This window comes from Leptonychotes weddellii, chromosome 2 (assembly GCF_054177405.1).
Source record: "Leptonychotes weddellii isolate Sample4059 chromosome 2, ASM5417740v2, whole genome shotgun sequence".
Taxonomy (NCBI): Eukaryota; Metazoa; Chordata; class Mammalia; order Carnivora; family Phocidae; genus Leptonychotes; species Leptonychotes weddellii.
This window is the reverse complement of record NC_138370.1, coordinates 160,946,242-160,973,416: the sequence shown is the minus strand read 5'-3', so window position 1 is coordinate 160,973,416 and position 27,175 is coordinate 160,946,242. Positions and strand designations below refer to the sequence as shown.

The 27,175-nt window shown below is 46.2% G+C and overlaps 1 protein-coding gene across 1 annotated transcript in view; it reads right to left on the bottom strand.

The window, feature by feature from the left end:
• PPARGC1A (PPARG coactivator 1 alpha) overlaps positions 1–16,551 on the bottom strand; it is a 627,947-nt gene extending 611,396 nt beyond the window's left edge. The window contains exon 1 of the mRNA XM_081812542.1: positions 16,286–16,551. The gene's annotated coding sequence lies outside the window, so the exon portion shown is untranslated. The remainder of the gene's footprint in view (positions 1–16,285) is intronic.
• Between the last annotated feature and the right edge of the window lie 10,624 nt (positions 16,552–27,175).

The window sequence follows — 27,175 nt, the reverse complement described above, 5'->3', positions numbered from 1 at the left end:
GTGATGATTAATTTTATGTGTCAACCTGGTGGGGCCCCTGGTGGGGCCCAGATATTTGGCCAAACGTTATTCTGGATGGTTCTATGAAGGTGTTTCCTGGAGAAGATTAATAGTTAAATTGGTGACTCTGAGTAAAGCAGGTTATCTTCCATAATGTGGACGGGCCTCATCCACATCTGTCCAGAAGAAAGACTGATCTCCCTTGAGCAAGCATTCTGCCAACAGATGGGCTTCAGAATCAAGCAGCAGCCCCTCCTGGGTCTTCAGCCTGCTGATCTGCTCTGCAGATTTTGGATTTACCAGGCCCCTACAATTGCATGAACCACTTAAAATCAGTCTAATTCCCTCCCACCCACCCACCTCCCACAGCCACCACACACCTACGTGGTCCTTGTGGTATGGCCTTGCAGCCCCTCCCTTCTAGTGGTAGAATCGACTTCACTACTCCCTGAAATCTGGGAAGGCCTCGTGACTTTCTCTGACCAAACTAATAAGACAGAAGTAATGTTTTACAAGTTGCAAGCAAGAGGCCTCAAGAAACCTTACCGCTTCCTCTCTCTTGCTTTTCTTGAGAATCTTGTGATCACTGCTATGTGAAAGAGCATGGGCTAGCCTGCTGGATGACGAATACATCGATACAGGGCTCAGTCAGCCCCATACTCCAGCCAACAGCCAGCCATCTGCCAGATACAACAGTCAGACCATCAACTGCCGGCTGACCACAGACCGAAATGAACCTTGCCAAATCCAGCAGAAGAAGCACCCAACTGATCTCAGCCCATATTCCCGACCCATATAATTATGTGCTTATAAATGGTTGTTGTTTTAAGCCACAAAGTTTTGGGTGGCTTGGTATCCTGCAAAAGTCTAAGTATGATGAGTATGGTAACCTTTTATCCAGCTAAGGAATTAAAGAACAACGTAGTCTGGATGAGGAATTCTGTCTTTGATATACTGTGCTTGAAGTATCAATGGGACTGTCAAGGAGCCAGTTGGTCAAACAGTTCTGGAACTCGGGAGAGAGGTCTTGCCTGGAAACACAAATCTGAAAGACAGGCATGTCTCTCATTTCCATGCGTGGGTAGATTGCCATGGGAGAGTCAGTGTAGAGTGAAATGTGATCCAGGTTGGGACCCCAGGAACACCACAACTAAAGTCAGGCAAAGCAAGAGAGTCCATGAGGGAGAGGAGAAAACACAATGAAAGACAGGAAGATGCAACAGACACCAGAGGAATTTCTCGACAAAGTCACACAAATGTCAAAAAAAATTCGTATATAAAGGAATAGGAGTCCCCAGCATTTGGGAATTATAAAGTCATTGCCAGAAGAGAGCTTCAGCAAAGTAGTGAAGGCTAAACCATTATTAGAGGTCACTAAAAAGTGAAGGGGAGGGGAGGCAATTTGGAAACAATGATTGTCTACAAGTCTCTTGCTGAGTGTGGCAATAGGTCCCCTGCTCTGGAACACTATCTGCCTCTTCACTCCAAGAATCTGTGAGCTACTGAGAGAAACCAACCTCACAGTCATGTGGATTTGTGTCATTAAAATGTATAGTCCCCAACAAGAGCTGGGCCTTTCCTGCCATTCAACAAAAGGTGACAGGCAACCTCTATAGGGAAGTGAAAGGTTAATGGAGAAATTTTTCAAGAGGGGAGAGATTTTGATACATTTATTCCTAAGTGGGGTCACAAAGGCGTAACTAACAGCTCAACATCCTGGAGAGAATGGGAGGGAATGAGTTCCACAGGTGCAAGGAGAGCTGGGGCTGAACAGATGGAGATTTCCAGATATGAGACCAAAAGTTGACAGAACTTACATTGGGTAATCACGAATCCTCACCTGAGAAGGGGGCCAGTGGTGGGCAGGGGAGTTATTGACAGTGGGCCATGTCTGGAATTGCAGATATGGATAGGGAGTGAACTCGATGACCCAAACAAGGCTTGCTGAATGGCACGGAGGTTGGGGACAATAAAATGATAGCAGCATTCTTTAGCATGACTGGGTTTTTCCAATAGCAAGGCAACAGCTTGTAAGCAGAAGCAAACAAAACAGTTGGTTGGACTGATCCAAGACTAGGATTTTGTGGGGAGATATAGTAGGGCAAGAGATTAAGGGCTTTGAGGTTTTGGCAAGAGAGTGGCTAACGTGACATATCATGGGCTCTGGGCTGGCTAAAAAAGGAGTGGGGAGAAAGTATGGTTGATGAACTGGGGAAAAGGGAGGGTAGTACAGGGACAGAGATCTTGGCAATAAATGGGTGAGGGAGCAGGAAGGCTAAGAGGCTATAGTCATACACAATTACATCACAATTTAAGGTTCCAGAAGCAGAGCCATTCCAAAGGACGAGGCCAGGGTATGGGTGACATGATTGGGCTGCCAAAGCATCGTGGGGGCTGAAGTGTTGCCACTCTGAAGCTGAGCCATTGGGTACATTCTCCACGTACAGATGCCGAAGATCATTGGGTGGTGGCAGTTGGGGTAGAGAGGAGACATAAGCCAGGTCCTGGGCCCTGAGGGGACACAGGGAAGTGACAGAAAGATGGTAAGATGGCCAGGAAAAAGGGTCTGATATAGTCTATGGAAATTTCACTGGAGGCTACAGGAATCATACAGTCTCATGGGATAATGGCAAAGTAATGTTCTGGAAGCAACAATGACCCCAGTTCCTCTGGGCCTAAGGGGTGTAGACAAATGAACAGCCTCTGCCCCCTCCCCAAAATGCACTTTCTTAGAAAGGAATGAAATTTTAGTAAAGGCAAGATTTGGGGAAAGGGAGTTCATATGGCCAATGGACCAAGGATCCTAAAGCACTACGGGAAAAGTTGCAAGGAAGTCAACTGAGAAAGGAAGTGGGGAGAGCTAGAGAGAAATGAGAATGACCTTCCTGTGGAACTTAATCATTATGACTCTTGTATAAGAGTTTTCATTTTCATGAATACCTCTAAGATTTGTCATGTCTAGGTCCAGACCAGACCAACAATAATGACACATTAGTATATAGTCAACATTCCTCTTCCCTTGGAATTATCTCTAGGATGACAAGACATACTGCTCAGAGTCCAGGCGTATTCCTTGTTTTGAAGTTTAAGTAATTCAGTGAGCAGAACAAGAAAGATTTTTCTCTCTGTAGATCTCAACAGAACAGAAGGCAGTAGGTATTTGCAGAGATAGGCCCTGGAAAAAGAGAAAAAACGCTCATCTGATAACCAGAGTTAAACTCTTGACATAAACTATTTGCTTGGGTCACCTAACCCACATTTTGTTCTAGCAGCCCAAAGAACTTGCAAAACCCGAAGACAAAAGAAGGTCATCATTGTTGTGAGTATGACCTCCTGACTGATAATGGTCATTAAACAAGGTTTATTTTGAAGTATTCAAATGGGCAAATACTGTACTATGAGGATTCATTTTATAAAAGCCTCCACCTGGGACCCTGACAAGTAGTTCCTGGGAGTGTAAGTTGGTGCTTCTTCTCTGAGACGCAATTAACACAAAAGTCTTAAAATGGTTATGCCCTTTAACCCCGCAGTTCTACTACTCAGTATTATCCTAAAGATATAATCATAGATACGCACCAGGTTCAGTCATAACTGGCGACAACCTAAACACCCAATATTTAGGAGGATGGTTAAATAAATGGTCCTATAATCACACAATGGAATACTACAGAGCCACTGAAAGGGATACAAAGGCATTTATGAAATATGGCATGGCAGTTGGTCATGATTTATGAGGTTACAAGAATACTTATATATGATACCAATTCAAAAATGAAATATGAAGGCCAAAAACAAAGTACAGAAGTGTATATGTTAAAATATGACTTGTGATTATCTTTAGGTATTTGCATTATGTATGGATTTGATTTTCCCCTCTTTACTTTCTTAAGAAAAATTTCCAAAACAAAAATGTATCATATCTATAATAAGAAAAATTATTAATATGCTTTCATCAGTTTTCTGGCAGATGATATTCAAAACCAGTGCCCTAGAAAACCAAGTTTACATATATATTTTTTTAGTTAGGTATAGTAAAATATAAAGGAGGAAAGTGTTCCCTATACTTGAAAATGCAGCACAAAGTGGTATCAGTCCTAATTTTGAAAGAAAAGCTCCCTTATTTGCAAATACCCTTTTTGGTTGGTACTTAAAGGAACATCCCTGCCCCCTCTGTGGTCTGGCCATTTTTGAAGTAGGGGCTGATATCTTTACATTCCCATAATGAGGCGAAGTTTATTGTTCTAGTCAAATGATCAAGAAAGATTTTAGTTAGCACCTATTTCGTGCCCAGCGAATGTATTTAACGTTGTGGGTGGTGTAAATAATGTTATTTAAAAAAAAAAAAAAAAAACTGTGGCATTTACAAATCGACTAAGAAAAAAATTGTAGCTATTTACATACAATGTAGGCATAAAAGAACTAATAACAGCTAGCATTCCAGCAGTGCATACTATTTAGGAAGACTTCTTAATTATGTATATTCCCAAACATATGAGGCATTTTCCTGAAATTCTCCAGAAAAGAGGGATATTCGAGTATTTCCAAAGGCTCTCATATTACAGGACATTCTCTAATTACTTTATTTAAACAACTAAGTATTGCTTGGGGAGGACTCATTAGCCTGAAATGACCTCAGTCAATGCTTGTTTGGGATGCTTTGAGAGGTCGCTTGACAGAACCCATTACAGAGGAGGCCAAGAGATTTAATATAGATTTAGTCCTTGGTCCTGGAGTGAGGCCCCACAATGCAAATGTTTAATATCGTTGTAAGCAAGCATTCTAAAAATAACTACTTAAGTGAGATATATAAATAAATAAATATAAATATATATTTATTTAACATTTACTTTATTTCTGGGTCTGTTTTCAGTGCTACTGTAATACAAAAATGGTCTCCCTTTCCACCATAATGATAAAGACAGCACTTTGCAGTTGACAAACACTCCCCAAAACATCATCATACTTGATTATCCTAGTACAGTAAAAGAATGGATATGGCCAAAACTTTGGGAAAATGAACCAGTATTTATTTTAACGCACGCAAACAAGGAATCAGCCCATTGTTCTTTAGCAACCTGTTCTTTAAGACCAGGTTAATTGGGGGAAATCATTTTGCAATTATTTCTAACGCAACTGTTACTAGCAGGATCAAAAAAAATCCACTAGCAATGGAGTCCTACTTCCTAAAATAACAAGCCTTTGATAAACATTGTAAAGATGATTCCATTCCCTTTTACAAGTTTTTTGGCTCTTTTCACAAAGCTATGTAACCCTTTTAGTTTGACATCACACAAAGAAAGAAGTAAAGGATTTCATTAGCACAGCTGCAAGGCCCAGAGTGTGTCCCCAACTTCAGATGTTATTTTACTCTCTAGGTTGGGTGACTAATTTTAACCCAGAAAAAGTTTAGTAATCTATTAGAAGTGCAAGAAGATCCAAACTAAAATTTTACGTTTGACTTAACTCATTAAACTGTTCTCTTGACATTGTCAACAGAGAGGATTTTAAATGATGCAAAGATCTTAACTTTCCAACTAAGTTTGAAATCTTGCTTCCTTGCTTGCTTGTGACAGGGAGAACAGGGTGGAAAGCAAGTCTTCTGTCTAGATTACTCACAGGATCCAAACTCTGCCAGCTCCTTTCCTTTGCTGAGTAAGAGAGAGGGAGGGGGTTGCTGCTGGAGGGAAATTCACCCTTAGAAGTCCCTACTTACAAATTTCCAAAGTTGACATGTGAGTCAGGACAGACCTCAGCCCCTCACCTGTTCTTTCTATATACATTCTTTATTGTTCTTTCTTGACACTTCACACAGTTTAAAGGGGATGAGGATGGATGGATGGATGGATGGATGGATGGATGAACAGAGAGACAGTAGGCGATGGATAGATGATACGTGTATATATATGGATATAGATACAAAAGACTTTTATAATATATATATTGTGTGTATATATATATATATATATATACACATCATATATGTCATGTGATCTATGTCTCTCCTACCAAATTAAAGCTCCTTGAGGACAGGGACAAACGCATTGTAGGCACAAAATCAATCTTGAATGAAAACGAATCAATTTTTAAAAAATGAACAACCCTTCACAACTACCCCTTGACAAATTCATCCTATGTTTTCCTTCTGCCAGAAATGCCCCCTCTGCCCCATTCCCATCCTTCTACTCCCCTGCCCAAATTCTCTCCATTTTTCGGAGCCCAAATCAAATGTCACTACCTTCTTGAACCTTCTGTGATTCTTCCAGTCAAAAGTAAAAAGTAAACTCCCCCTCATCCTAATGACCATAGCACTATTCTCCACTCTTTTCTTTTTTTTAATTAATTTATTTATTTTAGAGAGAGAGATTGGGGAGGGGAGGGAAGAGGGAGAGAGAATCCCTGGCAGGGATTCCGATGTAGGGCTCGATCTCAGCACCCTGAGATCATGACCTGAGAGGAAGCCAAGAGCCAGATGCTTAAGTGACTGTGCCGCCCAGGGGTCTCACTATTCTCTGCTCCTTTCTTAAAGCACTCCCCATTTTCTAAGCTTCTCGGCATAGAGGTGATGCACTGCCTGTAACCCACAGCCATGCCTAAGGAAATGTGTTTTATCCCTCTTTGATTCACCTCGGTCATCCATTTGTTGATCCAGCCAAAGGCAGCCCAGCCTGGTGGTTAAAACAGGGGCTTGGAAGCCAGATGTAACAGATATACAAATCCTGGTTGTACCACTTCCTAGCTTTGTGATCTCTGTGCCTCGGCTGTCTCAATGGTAAGAGATCATATGTAATCCTAATTAGAGTACCCGCCTCACAGGGTTATTCTGATGACAAGATGAGTCAGTCCACATCAAGCACTTTATAAGATTTCTGCAAGGTTATAGTAGTGTTCAATCCATGGGTTCTATTATACCTGACTCCATATAATGTATTAAGAATCTACTATGTGCCAGGCACTCCACCAGGCTGCCAATCAGTCTGTACTCTATAAATATTTGAGGACTGACTGATAAGACCTAACACTGACTCAGCCCTGCATTAGTCAATCGCATCACTGAATCTTTGCTAGCATTCGAGGAGATGGATATGATGATTCCCACTTTCATGCAGAAGCAAATGGAGTCCCTTCTGCTCTGAACTGCACAAGCACATATCTGACGGGTAAAAAGTCTCCGTAGTGTTCACCTCACAAGCCCTCCAACTTCTAGAGATTTTTTTTTTCCCATCCCCTCCTGCAGCTCCCTCGACTTCACACGATGCATCTATTTTAGCATCTGTTCAGCCTGACTCCTGTCATTAGATACATTCTCGTGTGTTTATAATGCACCACTGATTTGTTTCAGACTGAATCGTGGGATCTAAAAATAAAGTGATGTGGAACATATTTCTTTGCATATTAACTTTAAAGAAATAGATTAATCTTAGAAATAATCAAATATGAATGATCCACTCAGCTTGTCGCAGTTACCAAAAAAAAAAAAAAATTAAAAGTAAAATAAAAAACCCTCAGATTCCCACTTTAACTCCTTTCTCCTTTCTGAATTTATTAATTGAAGTATACACTTCATAATTTTTTCATTTTAAAAATTAAGAGGTCTAGTGAGCCAGTGGTAAACCAATCATGCTCTTCCCTGGAGATGCTTAAATGAAGGCAGGATTCATTTATTCTCTGAGTCAAATTCCCGTTTTCAAAAAAATGACATGGCAGACTTGCCCTCATCATCCTGAGATGGAACAAAGAACAATAAATAAGGTGACACATATAATGGTATAAAATTGTTTTCTGAACTCTCAGCCATTTAGCCAACCCAGTTGGCTGGGTTCTGTCTGTCTACTACAGGGTAGGCACGAGGAGGGCTCCAGAGCCAAGGCAGGCGCGGTGCCTTCCCGCAGGGAGCTTCCTGGGTGGCGTGGAGCTTACACACGAACCAGGACAACACACAGCAGAAAAGGTAGAAGAAGGAGGACTGGCAGTGGAAAGAGAAATTAATTCTTGCCCAAGTTAAAATAGGACTGCATCTATTTGATAAATCATTTCAGATGTGTCCCCCTTCAATGTGCACGCACACATACACCCATGTAAACTAGTTGCTTCTTTTCTTTCTTTGAAACCTGAAAAACACTGTCAATCATCAGCCCTTGGGTGTTTATCTTAAGCCATCAAAGAGGCTTAGTGACATCGTTTTTATTCGCTTGCATGTGTTCCTCTATTACTAAGAAGGGGTTGCATACGCAAATATATATACATCCTGGTTGTGGCACTAAATAATGAAGAAAACTGCAGTTTATAAAATGCAGTCATTCTACGCCACATTTCATTTTGGAAGAGGGAGGGCTACAGTCGACTGTGAACAATTACCAAATTGTCAATGGAATTCAATAAATGTTGTTTAAAAAAACTAATTATTTGTTACAATAACCAGCTACTATTGCCACTTTGTATTTGGAGGTTTGTAAACTACTTCCATTTGAAATGTAATTGATTCCATTTTTATCATTTGTTCAAGTTTATGTGGTTGTTCTCATCCTAAGAGATAACATCTATTTTCAGCAAATTATACATTATAATTCCTCATTCAAAAGCCGTGTAACAGAAAACAAAATGCTAATTCATGCTGTAAACGAAACTACAGAATCATAATCACTCATTGTTAACATTAGGGACTAAACTGCTACTGGAAATAATAAATTGGAGCAAAATGTGGTAGGGGTTGTTGGTGAGAGTTTTCTTTTTCTTTGTGTCGCTTCTTCCTGTTTTGTTTTGTTGTTATACAACTAACACACTTTCTAATATGCTTTCACTCGAGATTACATGGATATTTTGTATTCTCCCAGATATAAGCCAAACTTCCACTTTTGCCCCTTAGCTATTACCTGAAGTTCTATATTTCAAATCTACAAGATGTGCTCGCCAAGCAATCAGAAGTGCATGCAAAAGAGGGAACGCATATTAGAACTGCACACCTGCTTTTCTACATTTCATTAAGCTTCCAAACCTACGCTTCCCTTTAGATCAGGGATCACCGGCCCCACCCCCCCCACCCCCCACCCCACTCCCCCCACCCATGCCTCTCCTGTATGAGGATCCCTCTGCAACACTCATTCCCCCATGGCAAGCTTCCTCTCTGCATCAGGGACTATGCGAAATTTAAAAACAAACAGAAATCCAGGAACTGTAACAAATCAGGTCAATTCTTATTAAGGAAAAAAGTAAGGGGAGGGGTCTCTGTTACCATACTCCAGACACTCTGCTTTCCTTAAATAGCTATGCTCGAGTGAAAAGACAGTAGCATCACCCAATGGCATTTCTCCTTTCCTTAAAAGAAAAAAAAGACACACACACATAATCCCAAAGAAAGTATTTAAATGTAATTATTATATCAAAAATGTGAATTCTTTAACGGACCAAAAAGTCACACTGCCTTCTAGAGTAAATCACTTTTCTGCTTCCCTTTTATTTAATGCCGTCTGCTGTCCACATTTACCTCTTCACTGGCAAAGTGTGATCATTGATTTCCTATGGTCTCTCTGGAAGGAAGTTCTGCTTCCTTGATGACGACTACAAAGGGTAGGTGACCCCATTTTCATTCCAATGCAAACCCTGCAAACCCTGCACTTTTACATTTCCGCTAGGGGCACAGGAATGTGAAAACAGCAAGAAACTCTGCCCTCTTCCTAGAGACTGTCTTGCTGTAACTACTGACATTTAATGTTTTCCCTCCCCTTTCCACGACTATATTTTGGAAGATCACGATATCAGGGATGAACCACTACGAGGCATTAGTTCATGATGGCCATAAATGTTAGATGCGTGATTCAATGCAAAAGACACGGCCATGCTGAAAAAGGTAAGTTTGGGACTAAATGGCAAACATAACTATATAATACAGGGCAAACCCAACATGATGTGGGTTTGCTCACAAAAGGAGAGTAAGTTTATGCCAGAAAAAAATACATATTTTATACACATACATATACATATATGATAGGGTTTTGATGCATCTGAGTGATTATTTATAAAATCATTCTATTCATGAATCTTAAAATTACATTTCTTCTGTATAGTGTTATTTTACTGATACTCACATACATTTGTAATGGGCCCTCCACTAAGTCAGAATTATTTGAGGTTGGGAGCTGGCAATCTAAAGACCCTGTCTATCTCTAAAACTGGATCGACCATTCATTCAAACCAAAAAAAAAAAAAAAAATGGTAAACTCAAACATTTAGTCCATCACCAAGAAAAAATAAGAACATCGGGTAGTTATGGTTGATTTTGCCAAAACAGAAGACTTCACCTCCTTTACCAAAGAGAATTTTCTCTGGTTATATAAATAACCAGGGGGAAAAAATGGGCAAACGAAGGAGATCTTCACTATTTCATGAAACTGGCAAATGAAGGACACCATCACAAACTTGCTGGAAATGTAGATGTGGCCACGTGATGTTTTTACACTGCATTGAAGAGGGGGTCGTGCTGAGAGTAAGAATTAGCTGGCACTCTGGGCTCTGAAACCAGACTTGCCTGGGGAATATCCCAGTTTTGCCCCTACCTAGCACTGATAGCTTAGACAAAATATTTAACTCTCTGTGCCTTAATTCCTTCATCTGTAAAATGGGAATAATAATAAAAGTACTTAATCCATATGTTGTCTTGGAGATTAAATGAGTCAAATACATGTAAAGTGTTTGGAACAGCATTAGTTAATAGTAGCTCTCGCCACTGCTGCTTCGTTCCCAAGTTTTAGGTTAATAGAATTTTACAGAGAAAAGCAAACAATATTTCCAAGCTGGTGCCTTAGGAAAGCTAGCCTTGGGGCGCCTGGGTGGCTCAGTCATTAAGCATCTGCCTTCGGCTCAGGTCATGATCCCAGGGTCCTGGGATCAAGCCCCACATCGGGATCCCTGCTCGTCAGGAAGCCTGCTTCTCCCTCTCCTGTTCCCCCTGCTTGTGTTCCCTCTTTTGCTGTGTCTCTCTCTGTCAAATATATAAATAAAATCTTTAAAAAAAAAAAAAAAGGGAAGCTAGCTTTATTGGAAGGCCCACAAGGAACCCACAATATTACAAGTCTCTTTTGCTTTTCTAGCTACCTAGGAGAAACGCAATGTTGGAAAAACTGGGGTCAGGTGAGCTCGATTTATAAGTAGATTTCTAAAAAGTATTTAAGGTAAATATACAGAAATGCACCTAAAAACGATTTTGCAGTTCATCTGTACATCTTCAAGAAAATAAAAATGTTTAAAATGTATAGAAATCCAGTTTATATTTTCTTGAACTTTAAGATATTGCTTTTCTAACAACCTTGTAAATGCGGGACATTCCCAAGTCTTGGCTCATCTCCGTGAATCCAAACATTGTTACTACTTTAAGAATTATGAAATACCCAGAGAAGAGGAAAAAAAATATTGAGTTCTTTATAGTACTTGGACTGGATGGAGAAGTGTTCCTCAGTGGGCTGCTTTCTGCTTTGGCTATCCATATTCATGGAAGTTGTGCCAAGCCCAAAAAAAAAAAAAAAAAAAGGCAATCAGCAGAAGCTTTCAACAACTTACCCACATCCATTAATGATTCTGCATTGAAACTTCTATCCTGCTTGAAAAGACAGAGTGAGTACAAAGAATTACGGCACTGGCTAACAAAAGTCCAGAGCTAAATTCAAGACGGTCACTGCCTACTCTAGAAAGATAGTGTGTGTCCATATAAGGATGTCATTTTATATTTCTAGTCTGGAAAATGTGAGGGAGTGGCAGGGGTTGGAGGGGAGTGGTGGAGAAGAAAAGTAAAAGAGCAGAGTCGAGCCTGGTGGCAATCTCTTTTTCACAAACTCAGGTTAAGCCATCCAGTAACCAAAGACCTGGTCAATCGGATGAGTAAAGTCAGATGTCTGGCCTCATGGACGTCCAAGCAGTCAGCTAAATGGCTCCAATTTCACTTTCAAGTGATTGATTCAATATCATACAGACCTGGCCTGCTTCGATGTGGGCTTCCACAGTGACAACTAAATAAGGTGACCCAGGTCCAAACCAGCAAGCAGTAATACTGCTCCACAGTCAGCGTCGTGATAGAGATAGAAAAGCTCAAACATCTACAGGAGAGACTCGCAGGTTGAAAAGCACAACATAAAAAGATAATGTTGGGTTTTGGAAGCTTGCACTACTGCCATCCTTAGGCGTGAAACTGTAAATTAAAGAATGGTCTGCTGTCTGCTGCAGGGAGCCAAATCAGAGACATTTCACATACACACTTTAATTGGGGGTTTCATTCTAATTGAAGAAATAAATTCCACCAAAGCAGATGCTTCCCACACACACACACACACACACTCGCACTATGGTATGTTTTGCACTTTGGCAAGTGGGTGCAAAATATCTGCAACATGGTCTATTCAGATATAAGATGGAATTTCCCAGTTTTTAAATGGTAACAGATGCAGTTTCGGCTCTGATACACATTGGGCTCTCTCCAAAAAAAATCACCCCAATTCCCCCTCCCCCAGCCTTGGTGATAAAATGTCACAGAAAAAAAAAAACTAAAAAACCTTCCAGTTGATGATGATTCGTGGCTGGGTTTTGGGGTTTGGTAATGAATAAATGCCCCCAGTTGTTTCCAAATTTCTAGATGTCTATACAAAGAACCCCCAACCTCATTATTTTTTGCACTTGCTTGTTTATAATCAGAGGTGTCATAATCATGTTTCTTGTGAAAATGAAAGCAAATCAAAATGCCTTGTGATTCCAGGAAAAGAGGTTCTTAGGGAGACATGCCTGCCTGCTATTGATGTTGTAAAAAGGCTCTTTTTACATGGCATTAGATGTTGAGAGCACATCATATTGATCTAGAAATAAAAAGCTTGATTTTTTTTTTTTTAGTACAGTCAACCCTTACCTTCATAAGCACTTTATAACACTAGGAAGATGGTTTTATTTTTAATTGAGGTAGAGTAAACAAATTATATTTGAAGAGCATTGCTATTTTTAGGGAATGGAGGATTTGTAAGCTTTTTGGCAGCAATTCAGGTAAAAATCATGAATAAGTCTCACTCTTTCAAATTTGGCCCAGGCCTTCCCATAGCAGCCCTGCCTGAGTCCAAGATGAGATTTAGTGTTGCCTTTGGTTTATCCTTTTTCAACGAAGGAACAGTTGGGAGCAGGTTTCTTAGTCCTGTGCCCAGGCTCAACCGCTGAAAATGTGAACTGCAGAGCACTAGGAACCTAGGTCCTTATGCACATAATCCCGGAAAATGGTGAGCCGGCCGCGTTGGAGACCGCAAATTCTGGCAAGGCGCACTGCCTGGCTGCGTTCGTCACCAAAGATTAAAGCTTCTGTAGCACTTGAGGGCACATTAGTCTAATGATGTACATCTCTCATTTGTTTCTGGACCTCATCGTAAAGTTCATACCGCACCACTGCAAGGAGAGATCAATATTTCAAAGAATCTCCCTTTCCCCACCATACAATTCCACGCACTAAGAGTAGCACGCCACCCAATACCAGCCTGCGAGCTGATCATCCTCCACAGAGCTGCGCCAGCTGCTTAATCAGAAATTCTTTCCGATTTTCTTAGCAACACGAGTCTCCCTTTCTAGAAGAAAGATCTTGCCTTTTGGGAAAATGCTTTTCCAAATCAAGTTAAACTAACTTTACCCGAGGAAACCGATAGTTTTTCTCCTTTTTAAAATGCTTTCCCCCCCGCCCCGCCACCGTCTCTGGCTCTCGGCTTCCTTTACTCCAACCCTGCCCATCTCCCCTCCCTCTCGGTTTCCAAGGAGTTTGCACGTGATTGCCAGTCTTGGCAAATTCGGGCCGCGGCCCTTCGCTTTTAAACGCTCTCCAACGACTTGTTTCCTATCTCATTAAAGATGTTGCCAAAGTTCCCACCGCTGTAAAGCTATATCACTGCGAGCTTCCTTCCACCCCTTCTCTCTCTTTTCGGAAGAAAACGCAGTGCCCGAGTTTCGCGGCCCCGAGATACAGGTCGGAGGTACGCGCCTGGAAACTTATCCCAAAGCATCTGACTCCCGGACTGAGGGCGCGGCGCTGCCGAGGAATCCCGAGTCCCCAATCCCCGCCAGGCTGGTTCTGGGGGTGCGGGTCAAGCCTTTCCTACTCGTCTTGGTCCTTAAAGGCGAGCTGGGGTTGGTTTCTGACTCATCGACAATCACAGGCGCGCGCGCGCGCACACACACACACACACACACACACTCTCTCTCTCTCTCACACACACACGCACACACACACGCACACAGGCGCGCGGACGCCCGCTCCTGGAGAGCTGGAGTTGGCCGAGCCGGAGGAATCGTTGGCCCTCGGCTACCCGGAGCCGGCGCGGGGAGGCATGCAGAGCACCGGGGGCCTGCAAGACGGGGCAGGGTGGCCTGAAGAAAGCCCCCTGCACCGGCCATGGGCAGCCAGGGCACCCCCCCACACCCCACCGAGTCCCCTAACTCCAGCGCCAGCCCGAACACCCCGGCAGTTCTTCAAGTTTCTGCTCACAGCGGGGCCTCCCCTTTCCCGGCTGCCTCGCCCCTAAACCCTCAGTTCACGCGCCTGGGCCGCCCTCTCGCCCCGCCCGCAGCTCCGCGCCGGGTGCGCTTCCCCGGGGGGCCAGACGCCCCCATCCGCGGCGGCGGCCCCGCGGTCTGGCCCGAGCTCGCCGCCGCCTCCAGCTGCTGCTTGCCGCGGCGGCAGGAGCTTCTCCAAGGCTCCCGGGCCGCCCTTATGTATTATTCACTCGGATGGCCGCGGCGCTTTCCGGGGAGCCCTCACCGAGACGCCAGGGCTTCGCCCGGCAACTACTAGTTTGGGGATTTCCGTTTCTTAGAAACTGGGGGTGATGCGGGGCGGCAGAACGCATTTTTCGGTTGTTTTGCTTTGGGGGGTTGGCTCTTCAGCCTGGAGCTCACAGGAGCGCGCTGCGCCCCGGGCCCGGGAGGGAGCGCGCCAGAGCCGGCGAGTGCGGCGGGCAGCCCCGCGAGCGGCCGAGGCTGGCGGGCAGGCTGGGGGAAAGAGACGCCGCGGCGGCCGGGTGAGCCGGGCCGAACAGAGCTCTTTTCCTCGACATCCCCAAGCCCCCGCCGCCCGGCTCCCCCCGCGGCGCGCGCTCGGCGGAGCCCGGGAATCCCCCGCGCCCCGCAGCCCCGACCGCCCACCGAGTTGCTGCTGCCTTTCCCCATTGCTCTTTCACCTTTCCTCCGGCCCCAACTTTCCCCAGCCTGGACATGCGCGTGTACGTACACACACACACGCGCGCGCGCGCACACACACACACACACACACACACACCTCCCCTCCCTCGACTCCAGCTCCACTTCCCCGTGTAGTTTGGAGATGACAGATGCCTGTAGACTTTCACCAAACAAGCGGTGGGGGCAGCAGACTACAACAGTTATTTAATTAAAAGGCATTTTTCCTCTCTCTTTTTCTCGCTCTGGCTCCCAGAATAGCTCTTACACCCCTAGACCCGGAGCACACTCCTGTCTCTCCAGGTTACCCGTGGCCGGCTAACACCCGTCTCCTTCCACGCCCCCCCCTTCCGGCGTCTACCTCCAGCTTCCCCGGCCCCTCCACCCCGGAGTCACACCGACATGCACACCTACAGGCCGGCGGCGGGGAGCGTCGAGGGCACGATGCAGCCGGACTGCATTGCACAGTCATCAAAGTTAAGTGTGTATGTTTGTGGGGTGCTTGTGCGCGCCAGGGGAAGCGCCGGGTCACGGGCGCCCGAGCATCCACTCTGCCCCCCCCCACACCCCGCCTCCGCGGGGTCAGGGGACGCCTCCACTTGAGATTGCAGCCATTTTAGGGAAAGAGGTGGCTCCGGGCCCGGGGGCGGGGGGGTAGTGGAAGGGGAACAGCACGTCGCGGGGGACTCACAGCTCCGCAGCCCCTCGGCGCAACTGGAGGGCGGGCAGGCGCCGGGCGCACAGGGGCGCGGCGCCCGCGGCGACTTGGGGAAGGTTGCGCTCGAGTTCGCCGGTTTTGCCAGGAGTTGTTCGGGGTAACGTGCCGGCTCCTGCCTCTTTCTCGGGTTCCCGCTGGGTTGGGAGGTGGGGGGGGGAGGCAGATTGGGCACGGGAGGGGCGCGACCGCCCCTGGAGACTGGAAAGCTAGAGGTGGGGACGGGGGGCACCTCTTCTCGCCGGTTGGCACTGACCCAGACAGTGAGACCCACTTGGCCCCCCGGCCTCCCCACCCCCTCCCAAGCCTCTGCCTCCCCGCCGAGTGCCAAGTGAGCGCGCGGCAGGGGGCACAGGGCGCGACGCCGCCGGGCCCCGAGCCACCCCTTACCTGGTTGGAAGGGGTTTCCCAGGAGGAGCCGTAGTTGTAAAAGAAGGAAGAGAAGAAGGTGTCTTCCGACAGCCCGCAGCCCGCCATGCTCTGGATGCAAATAAAATGAGGAAAGGGGAAAAAAAAAAAAAAAAAAGCACACACACAAAAGCAACCAAAAATTTTCAAAATCAAATTAAACCAATAAGCGAAGAAGAAATTCTCTCGCAAATAAAGAAAAGGAGGGGGAAGGGAACGGCAAAGGGAACGCAAACTCTCGGCGGTGCTCGCTCTCCGGGTGAGGAGGGATGCTCGGGCTGCCGCCGCCGCCGCCGCCGCCGCCGCCGCCGCCGCCGCCGCCGCCGCCGCCGCCGCCTGCTCAAGACGGTACCTACAGAGGTTCGTCCTGACTTGGGCAGCCGCCGCCGCCGCCGCCGCCGCCGCCTGTGCCGGCTGCGTGTGTGCGCGCGTGTGTGTGTGCGTGTGCGTGTGTGTGGTGTGTGCGCGCAGAGCGAGAGACCGCAGGGGAAGCGAGAGGGCGAGAGAATGAGCGAGCCGGGATGGAGGGCGCAGAGGCAGAGCGGGCGGGCGGGCGTGTGCGCGCGGGGGTGCGTGCGTGTGTGTGTGCGCGCGTGTGGCTGGGTGTGCGTCTGTTTGGGGAGCTCACCGGAGAGCCGGGGCCGTCACGTGGGCGCTCTGGCTCCGCCGGCTGCCGGGGACAGCCTGTACTACAGCCCCGGCCACTAAATCAGCCCGCGCCGCCAGACCTTTGCAGCGCGCCCCCCGCGCCTGCCACGGCCGGCCGTGCGCGCCCCGGGACGGCAGGGGGCGCGGGTGCGGCCGGGGGCAGGTGGGCGCGAGGGGAGGGGGACGGGAGGATGCCTGCGGAGACGCACATGTCCCTCGCTACGCCCCGCACCCTCCCGGCAAGCCTTCCTCCCGCCCTCTTTGAAGATTTTTTTTTTTTTTTATTCCTAAAATTGCTTTCCCGTGCAGAGACCCCTCTTCCAGCCACGGGGAAATTATTTTCACACAGTTGCTCTGTCTCGATTCCCGGTGCCCCTCGTCTCCCGCGTGCGCACACACACACACACACACACACACACACCCGTGGCCGCCTCCTCCCATCCCAAATGCAAACCCACTTCCTTTCGCCGGTTGCTGTAGTTAAGCTAAGTCAATGCTACATCAAACTAGGCTAGGCTGAGAAAACTGGAAAGTGGATTTAGGGGACAATACTGCCCCAGCAGGAAGAAAGGCTCTAGCTTGGCATTCTGTTGATTTAACAGTTTAAAACGAAAAGGGATTTTTCCTTTTCGTTTAGCTTCTGCACCTAAAACTCAGGCCCCTTGAGTTGCAATTCTTTAAATGGAGCTCTTCTCTTAAGCCTGTTGTATGGTCTAAAAATATAAACGGATATAATCCCCCCCCACCTCAAAATGGTATTTTAGGACTAAACCTTTTTCTCAATTTTAATAACTGAGTAGCCAGAAGTTTTTTTTAATGCAAAAACCCATTCCTTACCTGCTCCCCCGAACTCTTTATACAAATCTTTCTAGTGAGTAAAATTCAAATAAAAATGGGCAAATCGGTGTAAGATGCTCTTACAAGTATTTGAACACAGGAAAACTTGAAACAAACCTGTTACAGGAAATTTATATTGTTTTCTTTCTGAATTCTTTTTCCAAATGCTGCCCGTTTTTATTAAAACCAATTGTGTTTTTCTAAGACTTCACACTTCCTCCTGCAAATTCCCCACTTGAGGTCGAAATCCTCTGTGAAATAAACATTTCCACAGCAACCCAGTGATGTCACAAACATCGGCTCATGATTTCAGAGGGGAAATAAAGCAGGAGAAAGGATCTCTCTAGAAAGACAGTTTCTGTCTTCTTGCAAATAGCATCGCTCCCAAATAGAGATTCAGAAAACATTAGATTTCTGGCTAAATACTTGCTTTTGTTTTTGTTTTCTGAGATTGACTTATTTTTCAAAGCTATGTCAACCCATCTTTTTAAAAAAAAAAATAGGTCATCATCCTCTTTTCTGGGTTCATGAACAATGGTGTTTCATGTGGTCCCTAACCACACCGGCCACTACAGATTTTAATGAAGGGGAAAGGATTTTTTTTTTTTTTCTAAAAAAATGATGTCAAAAAGAACATTGAGAGATGACATTTAATGTACTAACTTCAGACCCAAATAATGCTGACTGACCTCGCTTCAAAAATACAATAGTTTTTAAGAAGTATTAGACCCACAGAAATTCTATTCCATTATCAAAATTAGTGCTGATCTCACCACTATTGAATAGAGGGGCTTCACCTCCATCATTCCTTCCATTGTTTCCTTTGTCTCCAGGCTTGGGGAAAGAGGGAAGCATTCTTCATGCTGTCCCCCCTTTTAATTCTCCTATAAATATTAAACGTAAAAAGACTGGAAAATATGAGATGAGGACCAATGCCTGGGGTTTCTTAGCTTTCCTGTCTAAATCAAGTTCTGTAGATAATATTTCTACTATAGAAATATAGACTATTGCTACTACAGAAATCTAGGCTGTAATCTAGGGGTGCCTGGGTGGCTCAGTCAGTTAAGCATCTGCCTTCAGCTCAGGTCATAATCCTGGGGTCCTGGGCTCCCTGCTCAGTGGGGAGTCTGCTTCTCCCCCTGCCCCTGACTTGTTCTCTCTCTTTCTCTCTCTCTCGCTCTCAAATGAACAAATTAAAATCTTTAAAAAAAAAAAAAGAAAGAAAGAAAGAAACCTAGTCTGTAATCTAGTCTCATTTACAGTTGACCTTTGAACAATGCATGGGTTGGGGCAGACCCCCCACACAGTCGAAGATCTGGGTCTAACTTTGACTCCCCAAAAACTTAACTATGAATAGCTTACTGTTGACTCGAAGCCTTACCGACAACATAAATAGCTGATTAACACACATTTTGCATATGTATTATATACTGTATCCTTACAAGGAAGTAAGCTAGAGAAAAGAAAATGTTAAAATGTTATTAAGAAAAGCATAAGGAAGGGAAAATAGATTCACAGTACTGTGCTGTATTTATTTTTTAAAACCCACATATAAGGGGACCCATGCAGTTCGAACCTGTGTTATACAAGAGTCAAGGGTATATTTTAGTCCAAACGTACGTTCTGCGCCTGCGGTTGCTTATTGCTTCCCTGGTTTCAGCTTGGGTCCCACCTCCACCCCAGCAGAGGAAGTTAATTCTGTCTCTGTGATCCCCTTTCCTAGTTGTTGAATGAATGGATTCACAACAATCCTAGAAGAATCTGGACACTTTATCCCCATTTCACAGATGTGGAAATGGGCTGAGAGATGCTAAGGAACCTGCCCAAGGTCACCCAGCTACAAAGTAGTAGGAATTGAACCCAAACTTTGAGACCCCTCCCAACCTCTCCCATCCAGCTCTAACTGAGCCCATCATAGTACCGCTCTTCTATGACTGGTTCACATACTCCCCCAAGAAGAGAGGGCGTGGTTCCCCCCTCTAACTGCCCCCATTGCTGATAAGTGTTCATTTGTGAGATGTGTTCATTTAACACTGATTGCACGTCCACTAGCTCAACCACTCTTCATGAGGACCCTGTCAGGAAGCTATTACTATGTTTGTTTTATGGATAAGGAAACTGAGGCTCCGACTCCCAACCTCCTCCAACCCATAGCTAAGCTAGTAAAAGGTAGAGCTGGATCTCGAATCAAAGACTTCTGGCTCATGACTACTCTTGCCCTGAAAATTTATTTTTCCCATTTCCAAACACACAGGAAAATGGGTGAACGGATCCACGGAGCAGGCCCAGGACCTGCAGAGACATGTGCGGGGCGGAGGGGGGAGGGGGCAGAAACAGGTGGAAAGAATCTCCTCTGAGCAGCAAACAGGAAAACATTTGTATAAATGAAGTCTGGCCTCCAGCCACAAATGTTTGGCTGCCTTCAAATCTCTAGCTCTTTCTTTTTAAACAGGGAAGGCCCAAGAAGGGCCACCTGGAGAGACTTCTGATAAAATGCCTCCCTCTTTGCCCAGCTCACCCCTCTCCCAGGGCAGCCCTATCACCCTGAAAGAATTCTTCCTCAGTAGGTTTGCTCACCTGGCATGAACATGGAGGTTTGTTTGCTAGTTCCCAACAGCATAAAAACAAGCCACCCCCCGTTTACCCCCACTGGGGCCCAAAACAGATGCAGACAACCCCTTGGGAAGCAGAGAGAGCTACAGGCTCATTGAGAAAAGATCACCCCAGCCACCTTGCCAACTTCTTGCCAAGCAGGATTCAGAGGTCTGAAGATAGAAACCCAAAACAGAAAGCTTTTGATTTCTGAATCCACTGTCGTTGGTTCTCTCAAGACAAACCAAACTTTCTTCTGCGTGCATTCCTGTCATGTTGCCGAGTCACAATTTGTCACACAAAAATGTGTGATGTGTGGAACTGATATCACTCCATTAATGAGAAAAGCCATCTTTATTCATAAACACTCCCCCCCCCAAAAAAATAAGTTTTGCATTAATCTCCTATTGGAAATCGGTTAATAGTCCAGATGATGCTGGGGTGTGTTCCTTGTTTATAAATGAGGTGCATTAACAGTCTCATACCACCAGAGTATCATTTAGTGAATGGTGGCTCCGCTCTGCCAAGGCGAGAGGCCAAACTGTCGTGGATGTGGATAAAAAAAATGATCCTTTTGGCCAAAACTGCAGGGGGGAAGCAGATGTGATACACAGAGGAAGTAGATCTCGTTCAGTCTCCTTCCTTTATTAAAATAAAGTCTGCTCATTCGTCTTATTTTTAAAAGCCCTCTGCATACAAACTCATGTGTTCCTCCTAAGGCAAAGGGAAAAGCAGCATCCTTCCTGCCTTCAAGAAGTTGCCAGTCCCGACAAGTGTGGTCCGATCTACCAGTCTTTCTAGTTGTCCATTTTTCTCTGTTAATTGTTGACAAATTTCCATCCTCTCATCGAACTGAGAGTTGCCCTGGGGAGACAGGGAAATGCAGAAGTCGCCAGACGAGGCAGAGGGCAGAGGAACGGTGGAACGGTGAGAAGTGCCGAAAGGCAAGGGCAGAAGGAAGGGCACAGCACTGAGGCGACAAGACAAGATGGCAGAAGATCACTGAGTGATTTGCGGTGTGTCTACCATGATGGCAGTGCAGGGCGACCTTTCTTCCTTTGCGGCTTCCCTGAGACAAGACTGCAGGGTCATTTGCGTGTTTGGGAGGAGACCCTAGGAAACGCAGCAGGGAAGTTAAGAGAAGTGGGAACAAGAAGTGGAGGAGGCGGGACGGGTGCCCCTGGGGGCAAGTGGAGCTCAGGACTGCTTGGGAACCCTTTGGAGCAGGGGAGACGGCACCTGTCGTTGGCGTCACCCATTCAAGGGCGAGGGGGGCGGGGCCTGGGCGTTGACCCTGCAGCTCCTCAGCTAGAGGCTGCTCCCCGATGATGCTAACTCCCCAGCCGGTAGCACCTGCGGCAGGCACGGACAAAGAGGGGTCTGGCAGCCGCAGAGAGTCCACAGGCGGAGGGATGCAGAGCCTGAGGTGAGGATCTGGGGCCACGTGCGTGGAGATGGTTAAGGGCTGTGGGATATGGGTGGGGCACCCAGAGCATCTGCTCCCCAAACATTAACTCATTTCATTTTACAAAAACCTTGTGAAGGGGGAACTATTACATTTCCACTTTTCCCCCAGAGAACACGGTCTAGGAGAGTAAGGAGTGACATCTGTTGTTTTTACCCTGTACCATCAGCTCCCTCTTCCAGGAACAGCCCCCTGCTTTTCCTGGGAGAAACATACCCTCCCCCATCTCTGACCTAACTGTCTCACTCCAGATACGTGCCTGTGACCCAAGCCAAGCCATCCTGCTAAGAGCTCTCCCTCAGATTGTCCCGGGAGCTGTAGGGCAGGAGGTGTGCGCTTTCTGCTGGGAGAGCGAAGCCAGGAAGATGTAAGCCTGGAGCTCCTCCAGGCCGTGTTCCTCCCACGAGAATGAACCCAACTGCTTGAGAATGAAGCCAGCCCAGAGGAAAGCCAGCTTGAGATCCAGCCCTGACAGGAAGCACCACAGGTTCCCGATGTACATCTTTTGAGCAACTGGATCCAGCCCAACCTGAAGCTAGACACCTCCCTGGACTTTCCAAGTTCATACGCCAATAAACTCCTCTCGAATTATAAGCCAGTCTGAGCTGAATTCATAGAAGTTAAGCAACTTGGCCAAGATCACACATCTAACGAGTGTGGAAGTAAGACTCAAACCCAAGTAACCCTAATTGCATATGGCACTATCTAGCGCACATGTTCTGAACAATCATGCTCTACAGAGGCAATTAGCATCTACCACAGAGCAGAGCTCAGAGCCACATCATCCTTCTCATTGCTTGGCCCTCACCTGGAGCCTCTTTCCTTCCAGAAGCAGCTGCCAATTTGTTTAAGAGGATGAGGGATCTGGGTGCATCTCAGTTTTATTTGAATTATTTGTCCCATCAAATCACGAAAGGTGCAGCCCCGTCATAATGATGGTCACTTGAAGAAAGTCTGGAGTCGAAGTCAAAGAAAGTTTTAAAAGAAAAAGAAATAGGAATTGTGGCCTTCAGGTTTTTGTTGGTGGTGAGTTTAGTTTTGTTTTTTTCTTTTCTGTTTTGAAGAGCCAATCAAGAGATATTTATGGACAACGGTTTTAGTCAAGACCTGTGGTTGCAAGTGACAAAAACCCCACTTCCCTGGCTAAAGCAAAAGAGAGAGAGAGAAAGAACTGTGAGAACCAGTGGTTCTAACAGAGAGTAGACAGATGCCCCTCTCTCTCAATAGTCCCAGCAAAACCCCTGAGATTGCAAATCACTGGCTCTGACTGGGTCCTGTGCTATCTTTACATGAGCCAGTGGGATAGAATAGTCCGACTGACCCGACTTGGTCCCATGCCCGTCCTTGGCTCTGTTGGTGGAATCACCCTACCAAAGCACAGGAGACTGTGAGGCTAGAGAAGATGTGGTTCTCCAGAGGAAAACTGGGGCACAATCTGGTAATCTCCTATTTCTGGAAGAAGAATGGCCGTCACACAGGCAAAAATGGCTGTAATCCACCTTGACCTTGCTGGACATTACAGAGGATGCCTGACCTCACCCTTGTCTTTAAAGAGTTCATACTCTGTTCACAGAAAAGCAACACCACACAAAGAACAACAAAGAAGATATATAATAATGAACGAAGTTCATTGCAGGTTCTTATTCCCAGGCAACGGAATCCACTTCAATACTTTAAGCAGATAAGTCTGAGGTAACTTATGTAATTACTGGGATGGGCCAGAGAATTGGGTTTGGATGCTACAAATAGGAACAAAGCAGCCAGAAAAAGAAGCTGCATGACAGTAGGGAGTGGACACCAGTAACTCTACCACCCGCTGCCCTGGAAAAGCAAGAAGACTTTGCCACCTCGTTGGCCAGAATATCTGATCTCCTGCTTAGCGGCCACCATACCTTGCTCACTTCTGCCTGTCAGTCTCAGGCCGCTGTGTTTGCTTGGGGGCACTTCAGTCCCGTGCAAGACCTGCCCTGCAAAGACATCTGGGAAATGTAGTTTTCAGCTTTCTGGCCTCAAAGTGCTGAAGGGTTAAGTAAGAGGTGTTGCAATGGGTAGTGAGTGAGTTCATTTACAGGATCGGCCATAGAGCAGATTACAGGAGTGAGGTGGGAGAGAAGACAATAAAGACTGAACTCAAGATCGGGTCACCTGTCACACTGGTTTATCTGACTTGGTTCTGACATTTACTGAAAGCTCAGAGGCTCTAGATGCCAGGGGATAGGATGTCCCCAGAAGCCAGGACACTCAGCCCACCTGGGGCCACCAGACCAGTAAGGCCATTTGAAGACTGGATGGCACATTGTGTTTGTCTGTGGGAGCCAATCAGAGGGAAGTCTGGACCCTGTTTCGGGAAGAATAACCTTGACACCTCCTTCCCCTTCAACACCCATAGGCAATGTTTCTTTGACTTAAATACTTCTCTCCACTTTGACTCTGTCAACCTAGACCAGGCCACTTTCCTCTCTGGCCAGGACCTTAGAGTAGACTCCCGCATGCCTCCAATCTCATCACAAGTAACTTTCTCCTCTGCCCCTTCTCCCAGGTCTCTCAGCCCACACGCTGACGTTCCACACACATCACATTCTTCCACACGAGTATCACTTTGCCCCTATTGTTCCATGTGCCTGGAGTGCCTTTTCTATCCTTTCTGCCTGGCAAAGACCTTCTCAAAATCTAGCTTGGGACTCGGCTTCTTTGGAGAAAGGCCTTTGTAACAGCCCCAGAGGAAACTCCGCATGTCTCTCTCCTCCCCGTTTCTACCCTTCCTATGGTCCATTTCCCACAAGCCCGGTCCTATTCACTTTGATTTTCCCCACCTAGCACAGGACCTACTCGATAAAAGTTGACTAAACAAGACAGAATAAACTTTAAAAAAAAAAGAAAATCCCCTACACAGAAAGCAGTAATAAAGAAAATGTGTTCTACCACCACCTTGAGACCTCAATTAATGTGCTTTTCTCCTCACGAATCCTTGCTTCCAAGCACACGGAACCTGACAGCCTGAATTAAATCATTTATCTTTCTACTTCTCTGCCTTGGCTCCAACACTGGGGGAAAAGCCCTGATATTTCATAAGAAACTGGCAAAAACAAAAGCTGCGGCCCAGCACCTTGACTTTATCTGGTTGTGCAACCCACATATGCACACAGACAGGAGAAATGTTCGTCTCCGATCTTTCTTTTACCTAGGCAGAATTAAACGCCAGATTACTATCTTTGATCATTTTGTTTTCTCACGTAAACCCTCAAGAGGCTGAGTCTGGGTGTCTGAGTGCGCGCGCGCGGGTCTGCGTGTGCGCGCGTCTGTGTGTGCGCGCGCACATGCATGCGCACCAGCCGCGTTATTCAACACCATACACGAATTACGCAGCACAAACAGCCTTATCAGAGAAGAACACAGCCAGAAATGCACAAGTCTTCTGCGAAATGTTATGTTCCAGTTCCTTCCGATCCACTGTGATGCCTTCTGATTTAGAGTGACCTATGGGTTTTTAACCACGGGCGGGTGAGGAAACAAAAGACTATTTCCACTCGGCCCCATACAAGTAAATACCTAGATGAAGTTTTCTCCGGTTCTGCTTTCGGAGCCAAACAATGCTTGTTTGCATTCCATCATCATATATAAACACCCACAGGCCGGGATAATTTACCTTTGCTGTTTTGTCATTAGACCCTTAACTCAGGGCCTCCTGAATGGCATTTAAGCATATTAGAAAGGCCTCTGGTTATGAAGCCTGCAGTGTTTATTTTTCTTTAAATAACAAAAATATCCTAGTTACAGTCTACTGTCTGGAAAGCGGTAAGGTGGATATAAACACTCTGTAGATCAACCCTCCTACATCAGCTCCACGGACTCAAATCTCTTTTTCTCTTCAAACCTCCGTCTCAGAGCTGCTGAGTCGTCACTAAGACAGTGGTCTGGAGGTGGCTTCTACTGGTTTTTCCTGCTGAGCTCTGGACAGTGAGATCGCAGCGAGCAGTGAGAAGGCATGATGACCAGGGGACGAGAGAGGTGGGCGGTGGGGACAGCCTGGGGGACGACACCACACGGCACAGCAGTTCGACCAGGGTCTCCCCCAAACGTCACCATGCACATTCGTGAGAGGGGCTGAGTGTAATGCCTGGCGAGTTATAAAAGTATTTGGTAAGTGTTACTGTTACCGGGCCCAGAGGCCTCCTGTACCGAAGTAGGATGGTGACAGAACTGAAACCAGAGCCCACCTCCCGCACTCCCTGGAAAGGGTACCTTGCCCATTTTATTATTTCACTATTTTTTGTAATAAATAATTTTTCTTGGTGTTACTGTGTTATTACACAAAGTAATATATTTTTTGCTTAAAGAAAGGGAGAGAGAGGAAGGGAGGAAGGAAAGAACAAAATAAAATAAGAAAAACCATTATGTACCAGAGAGATCACCTGGCATTTTGGTCTATATACATCCAGTCATAGATACACATTCATCGGAAATAATGCAATGACACTGTACATATTTTCCAATCCTTTATTTTCACTTGACACATCACAATGGGTAAAAATGAGAACAATACAGAAATAAACAAAGATAGGAGCTCTTCTTCATGAGGCTCTTCCTGTGGGCTGAACAGCCCCCTCACACAGTGCGTGCCCTCGCTCGTTCATTTCCACAGCCTCTGACACAGACTCTCCGCTTTGACAGGTGAGGACACCGAGGCCCAGAGCGTGTAATTTACCCAAGGTCACACAGCCAGTCAATGGGGAACTCAAGTTGGAAACCAGGCAGCCTGGAGGGCACAGCCTGGGCCTGTTCATTTTCACGTGCTGCGCGCTTCCCGGGGTCACCCCGACACGCTCTCTGATCGCCTGATGTTTGTCCCGCCTACCACATCGTGCATATCTGTCCGAGCCGGTCCACACTTCTGCACATCGTTTTTGGTGGCTATGTAGTAGTCCAGTGTCTATTATTACACCCATTTTACAGAAGAGAAAGGCGAGGCTTGGGTGCGCAGTAGACTGGCAGACAGTAAGGGGAGCAACCACGCGTGCCTGGGAGCCTGGGCGCAGTCTCCCCGACAGCGCTCCCTCAGGAGCCGACACGGACCACCTGCCACGCGCAGGTACGTGCTCGTCCCAGTGGAGAACGGAAGAGCAGCACGATCCTTACCGCAGTGGAACCTGCTGCCGGCGGGTTGAGCCCCGCAGGAAAGTAAGCAAGCAGATGGGGGAACGAGATGAGTTGAGATTTTGGTAAGTGCCAGGAAACCAGTCCCAGCCTCTGATCTGAAGAACGGAAGCGGCGGTGAGAACTTAGACTGTTTGAGGAGGTGAGATTGGAGGTGATACCCCATGACAAGAAGG